This window comes from Haliaeetus leucocephalus, unplaced genomic scaffold, assembly GCF_000737465.1.
Source record: "Haliaeetus leucocephalus isolate CR32 unplaced genomic scaffold, Haliaeetus_leucocephalus-4.0 Scaffold0, whole genome shotgun sequence".
In the NCBI taxonomy this organism is placed as follows: Eukaryota; Metazoa; Chordata; class Aves; order Accipitriformes; family Accipitridae; genus Haliaeetus; species Haliaeetus leucocephalus.
In genome coordinates, this window is record NW_010972436.1 from 20528108 (window position 1) to 20542320 (window position 14213).

At 38.8% G+C, this 14213-nt stretch overlaps 1 protein-coding gene across 1 annotated transcript in view; it reads left to right on the top strand.

Annotated features, from left to right (window-relative positions):
• Positions 1-14213, top strand: part of LMBR1 (limb development membrane protein 1) — a 72062-nt gene that overhangs the window by 295 nt on the left and 57554 nt on the right. The window lies entirely within an intron of this gene.

Genomic DNA, 14213 nt, shown 5'->3' on the forward strand with positions numbered 1-14213 from the left:
CCCCCCCAAGGCCCCCGTCGCCGGGCAGCCGCGGGGTTGTCCCGCTCCTTCCCTCGGCCGTTGCCTGCCCTTCGCTGCTTTGCCCCTCGCCCCAGCCCCCCCTCTCCCCCCGTGTCCAGGGTGACTCGGGTGGCGTGTCCCGGGTGGGCATAGCCGTGCGTGCATCCCTCCTCCCTCCGGGCTGGGTGCGAGGGGGCATGAGGGCCGGCTGGTGAGGATCCCAGCTCTTACCCGGTTGAGGGCTTCCCTCTCCCTGTGCCTTCAGCGAAAAGGGGAAGTACTGTGCGCAGGACAGAGGTGTGCTTCTGAATGCGCTCCTGTCCGCTGCGTTACGACGTGTTCAACACCTCAGCCCTCAAGTGCAGCCTTCTTACTGTAAGGCATGGGTGGGATTTCGCCTTATCGCTTCTGATACTAAGATCCTCCTGTCTTTTGCTGCTCTGTTTGCAACGGATGTGTGTAACCTTCGTGTTTTCCCCAGCCCCTCATGTCGTGAAGTGCTGCTGCGTGCCCCATGCTCTCCCAGTGGAGCCGTACAGAGCACATAAGCAGTGCCTGTGCTGTCCCATCTTCCTCAACCTTCTGTAGCCAAGTGCAACACTATACCTTATGTGCAGATGGAGAGAGCTGTCGTGGTTTCCTCTCTGACTGCCTCATAATTGTTTTCAGGACTATTCAAAGCTGATAGAGTTGTTTTGATGGGGCTTGTTTCTCTTCTGCTTCAGTTCAAGGAAGGAAATACATGCTGCGCATAGGAGACACACAGTGTTGTCTTCTGTGTACATGCTATCCGATCTCAGCTCGGCAATTGCATTCTCTTTTTGGTTACTGCTGTGTAAGAATGGATTTCTTGAGTTAAAATATGATTTCATAATTTAGCTTTAAATATTTTTCAGCTGTGTTGGGAGACAGTATTAAATACCACTGTTAACTGATTTATGTAGGCCTATGGTTAGGTTATTTGATAACAGAGACTTGCTTGGATCCCTAGTGTGTTAATTTCTTTTCTATTTTTTTATGAATCCATATGTTAAGACCTTCTTTTTTCTGGTGAAGTGTTATATTTCTGGGATATTTTTTTCTGAAGAGTGCAGAACAAGTCTGTATGAAGAGAACTGTTACTTGAGAAGATTTTCTGGACCGTCTCTTTTCTGTGAGTGGATGTTGTGTATGTCATGAGAGCCATGACCAGTGGAGGGGCATGAAAAGAAAACTATGTTTTTGTAAAGAGGTCTTTAAACATTACCTTAATCTCCTTTGTGCTACGAAAACACAAGTGTATGCACAAACCATGCATCTCTCCTGGATGCTAGCATCCATCTTTTCCTCAGTGACCCTTTTTCCATTTGTATTTGCTAATCATCTTCTACTTATATCCACCAGAGTCTTGTTCTGATACATCGTGTGCTACATATTGTGCTTTTGAACTTAGTAGGATGCACAAATTTTGAGTCCGAAGGAATGGCTGTGTGCAGCCTCTCCAGGAACTGTTGCAAATAGTGAAGGTCTATTAAATCTTAAAGAACTAACTCATCTATACTGCAGCTACCTCTCTAAAGCTTTTTCAGCCCCTCTAGAGCAATTGGTAACTCTTCTATTGGTGTAGTCACATAAGAAATCACATAAGACAATAACTCGTATTTTAGAGGTGCAGTGTTGCTTTATTTGGACAGTGGAGGCGGAATATTCTTGCTCTTGAAACTGTACTTGCATATTCAATATTGATGACAGGCCGTCTATGTTGTGGTTTAATCAGTAGGGATAATAATAACAATTTTGCCTTTTAAATCATGCATTGGTACAGTTGTGATCTTGTCTTTAATTTATGTTTTAAGACCACAGGGCTTCTTGAGTGCATAAACTGCTGCCATCCACAGCTGAGTATACAACTTTCTTGTGGCTCTTGCATAGCTGTAGCAGCATATTGCAAGTATGTTTATGCTTGTGGTTAGTTTAAGCGTAACAAAGTATACAGAGTATGTCGCTTACATGTACCTTTTATGTTAACATCCCCTCCTAATCATTCCTGCCCTTGCTGGTCATGAAGTTACATGGTGAATACAATTTCTTAAATATGCAGATAGTTGTTGTGTGGGTAGTGGGTATAATCATCAGCCCCTCAGCTGGAGGAGGGAACATACTCCACTTTTTGACACATGCATGAGACTTTCATTCCAGCTGCAGGTGGGCTGGGGGTAGTGGAGCAGTTAACAGAACGATTTGATGTTTGTTGCATAATATTACAGTGGAGGAGACCTCTATATGCCTGTAAGAACTAAGTCAAATTTATGGAATCTGGTAGTATTGTCTTTGGAGATCTACTTGTGTGGCACAATCTTTACTGGAAGCTAAAATGATACATTCATGAGAGGAGAGAAGAGAAATCAAAGTAAGTTGATGTAGTTGAAAAGAAAATCCTTTTCAATTTTTTTCCATTTTCTTTGAATAGATAGAGAATTTCTAGATTGTGCTTTCTGGTAGAGTCCTAAGGGCACACTAAGCTTAACTTCAGTGTAATGCTTCATTTGTGTTTCATTTATTCTCTGAACTGGCAAGCTACAAAGTTTTCCATAAAGTTGTGTTATGTAACAAAAATTAAAGGCTTGTTGTTGTTCTGCTGGTGGTGCCTGTCTCTTTCTGTAGGTGCCAACTTCTGCTAATTCTGCCTTGAAAAGACAAATGTTTCTGACATGTTTATAGATTGAGCAAGGGTAGTAAAAGATTATTTTTTAAAATAAATCCTTCATCTGCTTTTGAGGTGACTGTCTCTGATTTAATGCTTAATTTAACTCAGGCCCTTTCACTCTTGACCTCGTTTGGAGTGTTTGTATGGCACCTGTTTTTTTTCAAGAAAATAATCTGCCTTGTATTTTGTTGCTTCATGAGGATGATCTTTTACTAATAGGAGGTTAACTCCCTAGTCTAGTTTTGGCGTGGCTCTTCACATGTGAATCTGCTGTGTTGAGGATCTGTTGTTTGGAACAGTTATTGAAAACACCCAGACTCTTTCAGACTTGTACAAACTTTAAAATTCAGATTCAGTAAAGTAAGCATGGGGATTGGGGACTGATGACCCAGTATAAGAGACATGGCACAGCCATGAGTTTGCTCTAAGTCAATGAGAGCCTTGACTTCAATAAAGCCAGAGTCATACTCGGTTCTAACTGAAAGGGGCATCTCTCTGAAAAGCAGCTGTAGTTGGTTACAAAATATAGAAGAGCATCTGTGTTCTGTACTTGATCAGCATTTGTATGAAAGAGTTGTAAAGGCCAGACAGTGTTCTGTGCTGGTCTGATACTATCTGTTATTTCTGTACACTTAATTAGCTTGCCTTTCTCTATTCTTTAGATTAATTTATAGTTTGCTGAAATCTTGCATGTCCATGGAGGATATTTAAGCTTTTAGGGAACTGCTTTTCCCTTGTGTCCTGTTATTATGTCTGTTTATACAACATAATTATAAAGTGTTGGGTTTTCCGCTAGTATTGTTGTGAGCTATTTCAAACACAATTGAAGCAAGTGCAATGGTTCAGTCTCTGTGTTCCCCTGGGTTTACTTCTTAGAATATTCTTACACTCCTTTTTTCCAGTTTGAGTCTTCTATTCTGCAATATTAGTTTGTATTTTTAAAATTTAGATCTACTTTGATATTATTTTTCCATTTACAAAATGTATTATTTTGAGTTTGTACAAATACACACATACACTAGGTTATGACGTTTCCTTGGCAAAATAAATACACTGTGCTTGCATTTGTAGTGTGGGGAAAGCTGCGGAAGAAAACAATTTGGTGACCATAGAATTATTGCTTAGAAAGCTTAAGAACAAACTTAGTATATTTGGAAATGACTTAATTATATTTAATATGCTTATGAAAAAAATCAGTTCTGGTAGAATAAGTTCAAATACAAAAGTGCTATTATAACTCTAATTGCTTCATGCAAGTCCAGGCAGACACTGAAACTGGTGTAATATGTAGGTTTATGATTGATGTCAGATGCTTCCATTTGAAGGACTAAATGTTTTCAGAGGTGTAGGCTTCAGATGCTAGATATTCGGAGAAACTTAGTTTTTCTACTTCTTAATACTATTCCCTCTACAATAAGGCTTTCATACCACTTTTAAATATTAAGGTGTGGAGGTGTGGGTTTTTTTGTTACAGGTGATATGATGGTTACTTAGAGTGTATGTGTGTGTGTGTGTGTAAATCTGAATCTAAAAATAATTTCCAGCAGTTTAGAAAGGTCTTTTTAGGTAGTTGCAGCTGTGCCATGTCTTTGATTTTTGTTTGCAACTTCACACTAATACCACTGGCTTTGTTTTCTTCTCTGGTTTCTTTTTTTACCTTTTGTCCTCTTGTCCTCTTTTCAGGCAGAGGGGTGTTCAGGATTCTTCTATATGAACTAGTGCACTGTGGTTACTGCTGGCATTTGTCCCCTATAGAGCTGTAAAATGAGAAAGCCGATTTGAGCACTGTACTCCTGTTGGTAGTGTGCTCTTGTTCCTGTCACAAGTTTTTCTTCCTTAAATTTATGCCCCAGACAAAAATTGTAATCTTCACAGACCCTGTTTTATGCCAGAAGTGATGATATTCTGATAGTGGGCCAGGAAGAAAATGCTGAATAGAAGCATGGGTGATTTTTAAGAACAAACTTACTACAAATACTGAAATGTTTTTGTTTGAATGTTTATGCAAGTTCATCTTTTATTGAGTAAAATTGGTGACTTTCAATTTTTTTATCCATATTCTGAAAACTTGAGGAGTAATTTATACCTTAAATGGCTTCTTGTATGTCAAAAATAGCTTTGTCTAGGCTTCTCAGTATTGCTGCTTTTTATTTTTTTTTAATGTTTTGGAAAAGAATTTTAACTGAATAAAGGAGTATTTGTGGTAGTGGCATGAGATATAAGGCTGAAAGCTTGGTGCACATTTACCATAATTACATATACAAAATGTTGGCATCTTCCTGTCACCTTAAAAATACACCTTTACTTGTAAACATGGGTGCTCTACAGAACTTTAAGAAGTGATGAATCATCTTCTGGCTGCTGGTCCTGAGGATCAGCACTGGTGGATCCATCTGGAATGAATAGGCATCTCTAAACACTTGGCATAGACAAGTGAATAGAGAGATGCTTATTCCCAAAACAGGAACAGCTTTTGGAGAGTTCCACTCTCTCTGTTTACATAAAATAAGCATGAAAGGCTGAAGTGTAAAAGGTTGCTATTAGATACAGTTCAAAATAATTCCTTTTGAATACCGGTGTGTTTCTTTGTGGTAGCAGTTGACCAGAAGGGCGACACACTTCATGGAAGGTACAGACACCTGTTTAAGAAAAGTTAGATTAAGGTGTAAATTAGATTTGAGAAAGTCTAATGAAAAGTGAAAGAACTGACAGCAAACAAAACCAGCTGTTGATTACAAGACCACAGACAAGCACATCCATCTTGGGTTTTGTTTGGATAGCTGGTCATGTAGTAGAGGGACTGGATAAGGTGTCAGGATATAACAGGGAGATCGTGGGGTTGTAATGAATGTCTCAATCTTTGCTGTGATGTAGGGTTGCTGGTTGTGATTGAGTTTATAAGCATAAGACCCTCCAGAAAGAAGTGTTTTCAGATATGTTGAGGGGTGGGTGAAGTGGAGAGCAGAGCAGCAGAGGGGATGGTGTTAATGTCAGAGCAAAGAGAGAATCTGAAGCATGTTGCCAGTGAAGTTATAAGAAAGTGAGACTTCAGTTCTGGTGACACAGATGGAAATTTGGGTTAAGGAAGACTATCCAAAGAAAACATTTCATTCAGTATAAGCTTACTGCTTTTATTTGAAGGTTAAGTAAGTGATTTTGTTGTTGTTGGTTTTTTTTAAACTGCAGTGCTTTCTCCTTTACTGTCTTTCACCTTCCCCTATTTAATTTGGTATTTATCCTTATTTAGGAGAGTAGTGATAACTCTTGTTGAGGAAGTCTTAACTTCTGGGATACTCTCTACTCTTTTCATGCCCTCCCCCTTACCTTGAAAACCGCTGAAGCTTTCCTGTAAACACGTACTGTCAAATGACTAGGGACACTGACTTCTTGGTAACATTGAACGTGCAAGAACTTACATAACTTATGATGCAAGAACAGGAGAGACTTTGAAAGTCATGATTGTAGTTTAAGTTTTTATGCATATAATAATTAACAGCCTGGGTTGTTGCATCACTTGAAAGGGTAAGTATACAGCTAGGTAGAGATGACCTGGAATAAGTTACTGCTGTAAGCCCCTTATTGGTCATTCATGTGACAAGTGAAACTGCTTCATACTTTCAGCAGCTTTCATCTGTTGCTCTTTGAGGCTCAATTTACTCTCATGAAGATGGTGACAAAACTCATGTTGACGTTTCATCAGCTTGCTGTTGAATATGTATTGTAGTGTTGCTGAGCTGCTTCCCACACAGAGGTTTCTAGTTTCTTGATTAACTGCATATATTAAAAGTTGTTTCTAACTACCATCAACATGGTTCCAAGAAAGAGCCCAGTGCTTTGTACTGTTTGAATATTTGAGCACTTTGATAATAACTTGGCTTTTAAAATTTTGATTAACTGGAAAATACTCTACAGAACTTTGTTTCAGTTCCTCTTTCCATATCATGTGTGCTCTACACGGCACAGTATAGATGGCATTGCAGTCTGTGTGTGGCTGAGTTTAACATACAGAGGCTAGAAGCAGTATATGTGTGTGATTACCCCCCCCACCTTACCTTCTTGGCTTACAGTGGTGTGGTTTCCAGTGTTAGGCTTCACAATTGGCAGCAAAATGTGGTGCTTCACAGTTTTACTGTTGATTTTAGGTGCCTGTTTATGCCTTGAGTATCCCATTTTTTTCCATTACCTAACTATACTTTCTATTTTTAACATATTTAGCTGATGGTAAGAATTGATGCTGATGAGTTTGCGTTGAATGTGACAATAGCAACATGTCTAAAATATTTGCTGAGTTTAAGACTGTGATAACTTATGTCCAGTAGAGAGTCTGCATAATAGGTGAGAATTATGAAAGCATCCAAGTATTGCAGTTAAATATGTTTGTGTTTTGGGAGTGGGGGTGAAAAAAAAGATGTGCTACTTAAAAATTCTACAGTAAGTATGTGTGAGAAGACAAGGAGGAGGATTTTTATGGTTTAGGAGGAGAAAATTCATTAGCTCTGTCGTCTTAGTTAAGCATCTTGCCCTGGAAATTAGTATTAGCCAAAGAAGCTGTCTTAAATTGTTTACTGAGTTTGTATTAATGAGACTTTTGAGGTATTTTTCAGAAAGGAATTTTTAATGGAATAACTCTGTGAAGTTCTAATATAACAGATTATTAATAGCCTGGCTGTAAAATGTTGAATAATACCTTTATTCAGTGGCAGATTGTTAGCATGATCTAGGTTGGTGCTATTGGTGTTAATTCTAGAGGGCGTTTTTAAATCTTGCACTAATGGTGAAAAATATTCTTGAATCTGATTTTAATGGCATTGCTGTAGCCCATACAGGTCAAAGAAAAATGACTTGTAGTCATTTTTTGAGGGGTTTTGAGTGTATTACTGGGTATAGAATACAGTACCCTGAACAAAGGTATCTTGGGCCTATTACTAAGGGTCATGGAGGTATCACTTTTTTTTTCCCTTTACCCAGCAATATAAATACATTCCCATTAAGTATATAAAAGGGAATGTAAAAGCTAACAAATTCATATATTGATTTGAATTCCTTCATTATTTTGAAGTGGGGCTCTGCTGCTGGTGAAGTTAATGTGAAGGTAGTTTTAAGTGAATGACATGAGGAAGCTGCCTTCTAAAGGGCTGTAGAGGCTGTTTTTCATCTTCAGCTGAGCAGTATTTCTAGCACACAATATGTTTTTGGATGTTTCGTACTTTGGTAGATCCTGGAATTTTTTCCTAGATGAGCAAGTCTAGGTTCAGCCTCTGAACCACTTATGATTTCTTTATGATGTAGGAACCAACAAAAGAAAGTGGGTCAACTTCTTGCACATGTCTTAAGCCAGGGAGGAGTCCCGAGAGGAGACCATGCATGTGGGAGAAATCATAGGTGTGGAGGGCTGTGTTAATGAGTACGATTAATCTGTAGTCATAAGATGCGTTTGACATTTTCTCATAAGCTTGAATTTAATGTGTCATGCTAAGTGTATAAGACTGGCTGGATTAGAGTGAACTTAATCTAACCACAGAGCACAGAGTTTTTAAGAATAAATAGTTAATACCTCATTTTGAGAAAAATGAGATGCCCAAAATGGATGATATTATGAATGCCAAGGTCAAAGTGAGACCATAGCTAAAATTTTATTCAGTGTGCATTGTTTGCTATGGGTAACTTACTGCTGACACATCCAAAACAGGTGGAACACCTTGTTTGCCTTTTAGATGTCAATGGCCTAATGGAGTTATTAAAAGTAGACTGAGCAGAACTGCTTGTCTCCACCTGTATTTTCTTGCTGTTTATTCCTGCCATCCTTTCCAGGAGTAAACAAAAGTAGTTGCCAAGTGGGACAGTAGGAGGAAGCTTTTTAGTTGCCGTGTGGCATTTTAATGCACATTAAAATACTTCAGTAGCATGATAGCACTAAGAGGTAGGTGTACAATGCTATGCTTAGTTGTTTTCTGTTATAGAAATTAAAACCCAGAAGTGCAGCACTAGTACTTTTCTGTAGGTAGTAATCACAGTCAAGCAAAACACTGACAGTTCTGTTTTCAACTCTTAAACATGTTTTTATACGTATTCTACAGGGTGGTGTTTCCCAGAGTGATCTCTGCCTCCTCTTTTCTCTATGCTGTTTTTTCTATTTAGGGGAAAGGACACGTTCTGTAAAGTAACAGCAAGAAGGGGAGATACTGCTCATTATGTCTGTAGCTGCTCTTTTTCTGCATATCTTTTGCATAGAAATGCTGGTAGATTTAATAGCAGTAACTTTTTTTGTTTTAATACTGATGTAGCCACTTTAAAATGAAGTTATTTCCTTCCTTCCCTTATTCCTTAGTTTTTTGGGGCTTCTTCATCTTTCATTTCATACATAGCATAGTAAAATGCTGTTTACTTCTTGTCTGTTTTAGTCTCCCTATTCTAAAAGATAGTATGCAGTCAAGTGGGAGGAAATGATCACTTGTCTGCTTTGATGCTTTTAAGTGGAAATCTTGAACCTGTGTTTCATGCTTGGAAGTGTGTTAAGTCAAAGAACAATTCTAAGGTCTCAGACTTCTTTTTGCAAAGGAGTTCTGTGGTGGTTCCTTACTGCTAAAAGTTGTTGTTCTGCAAGATGTCCAGCTTTTTCACAGTGGGAGGACATCCCTGATACAGCCCTACAGGGGCCTGTGCTTACACTAATGTTTTCAAATGTATTCCTAAGTGACCTGGAGAAGGGTGTAACTTGTGACATGACAAAGTTTCTAATGGTGCTAATTTATTCAGGATGGTAGAAAAGAAGGCTAACTGGTCCCCAGCCTCCTGCTTAAAGGAGGGTCAGCTATGATGTCAGACTAGGTTACTTTGGGCTTCGAAACCTCCAGGGATGGAGACTGTACATACAACCTTGCTGGGCAACTGGTTCCACTGCTTGGCTCTCCTCATGGAGGGGATTTCTCCTTGCCTCCAGTCTCATCCTCCCACTGTGCACCACTGTCAGGAGCCCAGCTCTGCCTTTCTAATGACCTCCTCATAGGCACTGGCAAACTGCTATCAGGTCCTCCTGAAGCCTTGTTGTCCTCAGGCTGAACAAGCTGAGGACCTTCAGCCTGTCTGCACCAGGCAAGTGTTCCACCCTGTTGACCATCTTGGTGGCCTTACTTGCTGCGATTACCGATGTCTTTCCTATATTGGAGGCTCAAAACTGGATGCACCAACTACATGTTTCCTGATGAATGCTGACTGGAGAAGGATAATTACTTCCCATGATTATTGGCTTTGCTTCTGGTAATATAGCCCAGGATGCTCTTTAGAGTGTTTACTGCCAGGGCACACTGATTGTCAGGTATTGAACAATTACTGGACAACACAACTATATGCTTTTTTCCTAGTATAAACTATAGCTGTATTTCCTGCACAACAGTTGAAAGAATACCACGCTATGTAAACAGAAGCTGTCCATCTTTCTGTACACAAAAATGCAGCTTTTAATGCACATGCACACACACATGAGTTACAATTGTGGCAGGTGGTTGTACCTTGTGCATTTTGAGCATGTTCTTTCTTAGCATGAAAGTGTAGCTCTAGTACTTGCAACTGAAGATGATGCTTTGCCAATCTGAGGCATGAATTTCAATGCCAAAGTTTTAAGGACCATCCGCACAGAGAAGTCAGTGTCAGCTGATCTTTAGTAACTGTCAGTGGGATAAGTACAATGTAATTTGCATTAGTTCAGACCTTTATTGCTTGTGTTTAATGCTAGACTCTTCAGTGCCAGCCCCTTAGATGCACATAGTTATGAACTGAGATGTGTGCAGTTTATCTCCAGCTCTGTTTCTGCAGGAGCTGGGAACTGTCTGGTACAGATCCAGAAGTATGACTTGGAGCATACTTGGATGACAGATCCAAAAGTATGACTCTATGGAAGAGCTGGGTACAAGATACCTAAGAATGTAGTGCAGTGCATCTCCAGAAGTAGCCTCTCTTGGCATGTCTAGTGTGTAATCTAAGCAGGAACATAAAGCACTTCCTTTCACAAATGAAGATTAAGAACTCCAGGGGAAGACAGGCTTCTTTTGCTTGTCCTACCAGAGGTTGTATTTAGTCCATGCAAAGCGATGTGAATGAATTATATGCTTGAGATTTGAAGACTTCTTAATGTGCCACCTATTAAAAGGGAGCCCCTAGATGTAGCATAGAATCCATGCGTTTTCAGTTACTGAGTGGTGTGGAGGGGGGAACACAAAAAAAGACATTACGAATTATTAAGAATTGCTTTGCTTGACTGTTTGGCTATAACCATAGAAAATTTTCAGACTCCTATGCTTTTTAATAAGTGATTAGAAATGAAAGTTGACAGATGATTTAGGGTACTATGAACATATGTATATGTGAATTTGCCCTCTTCTAAGTTGTGTTTTTGGTTTTTGTTTTTTTTTTTTTTTTTTAAGAAAGTCAAATTAGGAGTTGTCAAGAACTGTATTTTCTGAAGCCACATGACTATTGGTAGAGTGTTCCTTTTGCATTTGCCAAGGGCTGTATTCAGTAAATGCATTGGAAGGTATTTCTTAAACTAGGGTCAGTGTGTCTTAGTAGCGTGAAGTGAATAAGAATGGCTGTAATGTACATGACAGTAGGTGTTGCATTTGGGGGGGGGGGAAACTGCTACTCAGTTTCCTCAGCTATCAGTATTAAGAGTAGTCTTGCTCAACTTAGATGAAAATGAAGTAAAACGTTATGTTGTTAGCACAAAACCAATTCTTTAGGAGATGTAGTCAATACAAAGGAGGGTTAGAACTTGGTGCAGAAAGGACTCAATTATCCCAAAATAATAGCTGTAGTATGAAATTAAGGTGTGGTTTTAAAAGGAAAAAAAAAAGACATGGTGATGAACTTGAACCCTGAAAACAAGTTTCTACTGTAATTTGAGAGCCGCTCTGCTGGAAGCAATTGAGGAGGACGGTGTGGATGGATTCAGCAGTTGGAGGATAATGCTAAGTTACTAGTGTGATTCTCAGGTGAAGATGTTGAAGTATTTTCAGTACAGAAAGAAAGGCTTAATGCTCTTAGTACCTAGAGTACTGCATACAAGCCCAGTCATTCCTAATTGAGAAGCATGAACCAAAGCTAGAACAAGTACAAACAAGGGCTGTATTTTTTTTTCAGTACAAAAATATCCTCAAACAAAGAGCAGCATGAGGAGTAAGAACCCAGGACTGCAGTGTGACAGGACAGTGGAATCTATTCTTCGCTATCATGGGCAACACATTCCTTTTCCCCAACTTAACTGAGTTCCACTCTAAAAATAGTTAGGATGCTGGCTTTTGCTACTCCCTTTGGAAAGCTATTCAGAATGCATGGTTAGAAACACTTCAGGATCATAGGTTTCACTAAGTATAAACTGAGACTGAAGTAATATTTCTGAGTTTGCTTATTGAGTTGTTTTGGTCACTATGAAGGACTTTTAATTTGTGAACTCTCTTCTGTTAAGATGTTAAAGCTTTCACTGATTAGAATTTACTTTTTTCTTGCTGATCATTTTAAGATTATGTGCTTTTTCAGTAATAAACAACTTTGTAAATATTTGTTGTTCTCAATTCTGAGAGAAGTAGAGGGGCAATTACACCAAGATATATAGTTACACCTTATTGCTGAGTTGCAAAGTAGCTGTCATCTAAAACTAGAAATACAACATTTGACAGTTCGTGTTACTGGACAGCTTTCATCTGCTGTGCCCTCAGAATACCTCAGTTATCTCAGTGGGACCTTATAAGTACAGACCTACATTTTCATTGTAACCTTGCTATCACAGATAGAATAAAGGTCATCTATTTTATTTGAAGATACAAACAAGATTGCAGTAATTTTTATTCTTCTCTTAATTAAAATTAAACCAAAGGTGAGCTTAACTATATCTTTATCTTACACAGGGACAGTGTTATTTGGGTCTGACAGATTTTTGAAGAATTTTACTGACCTTGTATATGTGATACCTGATTTTCAAAAGCGGATGCCTAAAATTAGATGTCTCTAATCCGTAGCCTTGGTCTAGTTTTCAGAGGAACTGGAAACTTAGAGAAGGACTCTTTCAGCACTGGCATTGTGTTTTCCAATACTGACAGGACAAGCTGTGTCAGAGTACTCTGAAAACCCAAGGGTCATCTCAGTTTCTTTTTTCTTCCTGATTCAAAAATATACAACCATATTTTTTATTAAATCTTAATAAAATTCTTTATTAATAGAATTATTTATTTAAATAATTAAATTTTTTATCAAAGCCTTTTCTTCTCTGAAGCATCCTCTGGAAAGTTGGTGAACTCATTCATGTTAGATATTTGAATTCAGAGATCTAGTTATGAATTCTAATTTTCAGCATCTGTATTTCAGGTATCACTGCTGTGTATTGCCAGCACAGAGAATGAGCTCAGTTGCCACTTTTAGACCTATGGCACCATAATACTTCTGGGATACATGCAGGGCAGTTGCAGGCACCCAAATGTGAGGCTCAGACACTTGGCTATGCTTTGTTTTTTTTATTTAAAATGTCTGACTACACAAAAGAAATAACTCTCCCAGTTTCTTTTTATTAGTGTTTCTTAAAAAGTCTGTCTTCCCTGATTTGAGTGATACATTCTTTCCCCCTCTGATTCTGCTGATTTGGATGTAATATGCTTATTTAGATGTAAATTTTTAAGGGCTATGATCGCTACGTTCGCTTTCACTTTTTCCTTTCACTTAAGGTAGCTTTTCTGCCCCTGATTTTAAGACAGTGAGTTCTTAAAGGCAACAAATCTTTAAATGATTGATTAAAGAAATAGATCAGCTGCTGCCCAGTGAAGTAATTTTGCAATTTCAGATCACAAAGGAGATTAAAGCTCAGATTGAAGTAGAACACATTTAGGTTGTTAATATGAATTGCAGGGGCAATTAAAAAAAAACCAACAAAAAACAACAAAACAAACCCAAAAATAACCCAACAAACAACCCTTGTACAGGTAATAGGACAAACTCACTTTAATAGTAGCAACTGCTACAACAGTTTTGCCTGATTGAGTTGGTTAACTGCTGTGCATTAAGACTTATGAGGTGGCTATTAGTATTGTGCACAAGGAAAAGAAGCTTAACAGTTTGGGCTGCTTCAGGTAGCTTCTCAGCCTGTGGTGTGCAGGTATTCTGTTTCCTGCAAGCTGACATGAAGCAGAATACGCTGCTGGTATATCGCACTGTTCACTGTGACCGCTCAGGCACTAGGGAAGGCTAAGGGATACAGCATTGTGGAATGGCATGCTTCGTTCTTGTTTCATTTCTGACTGAATCATGTTTTTAATGGGTATCAACAAACAAGATTAAGGAAGCAGCGTTGAGCCACTGATGCCTCATTCAGGAGCAAATAAAGTGTTGTTTTTTTCTTTTCTTTTTCTTTCCCACAAAGGCTTGGAGGGTTAAAACTGTCTTGCTGTTCGATTCCTTTCCTCCAAGATTTCCAACATATTTGTTGTGGTCTTACCTTATTGTATTGATGTTCTAGTGCTAAATCTTAGAAACAACTTGATGCAAG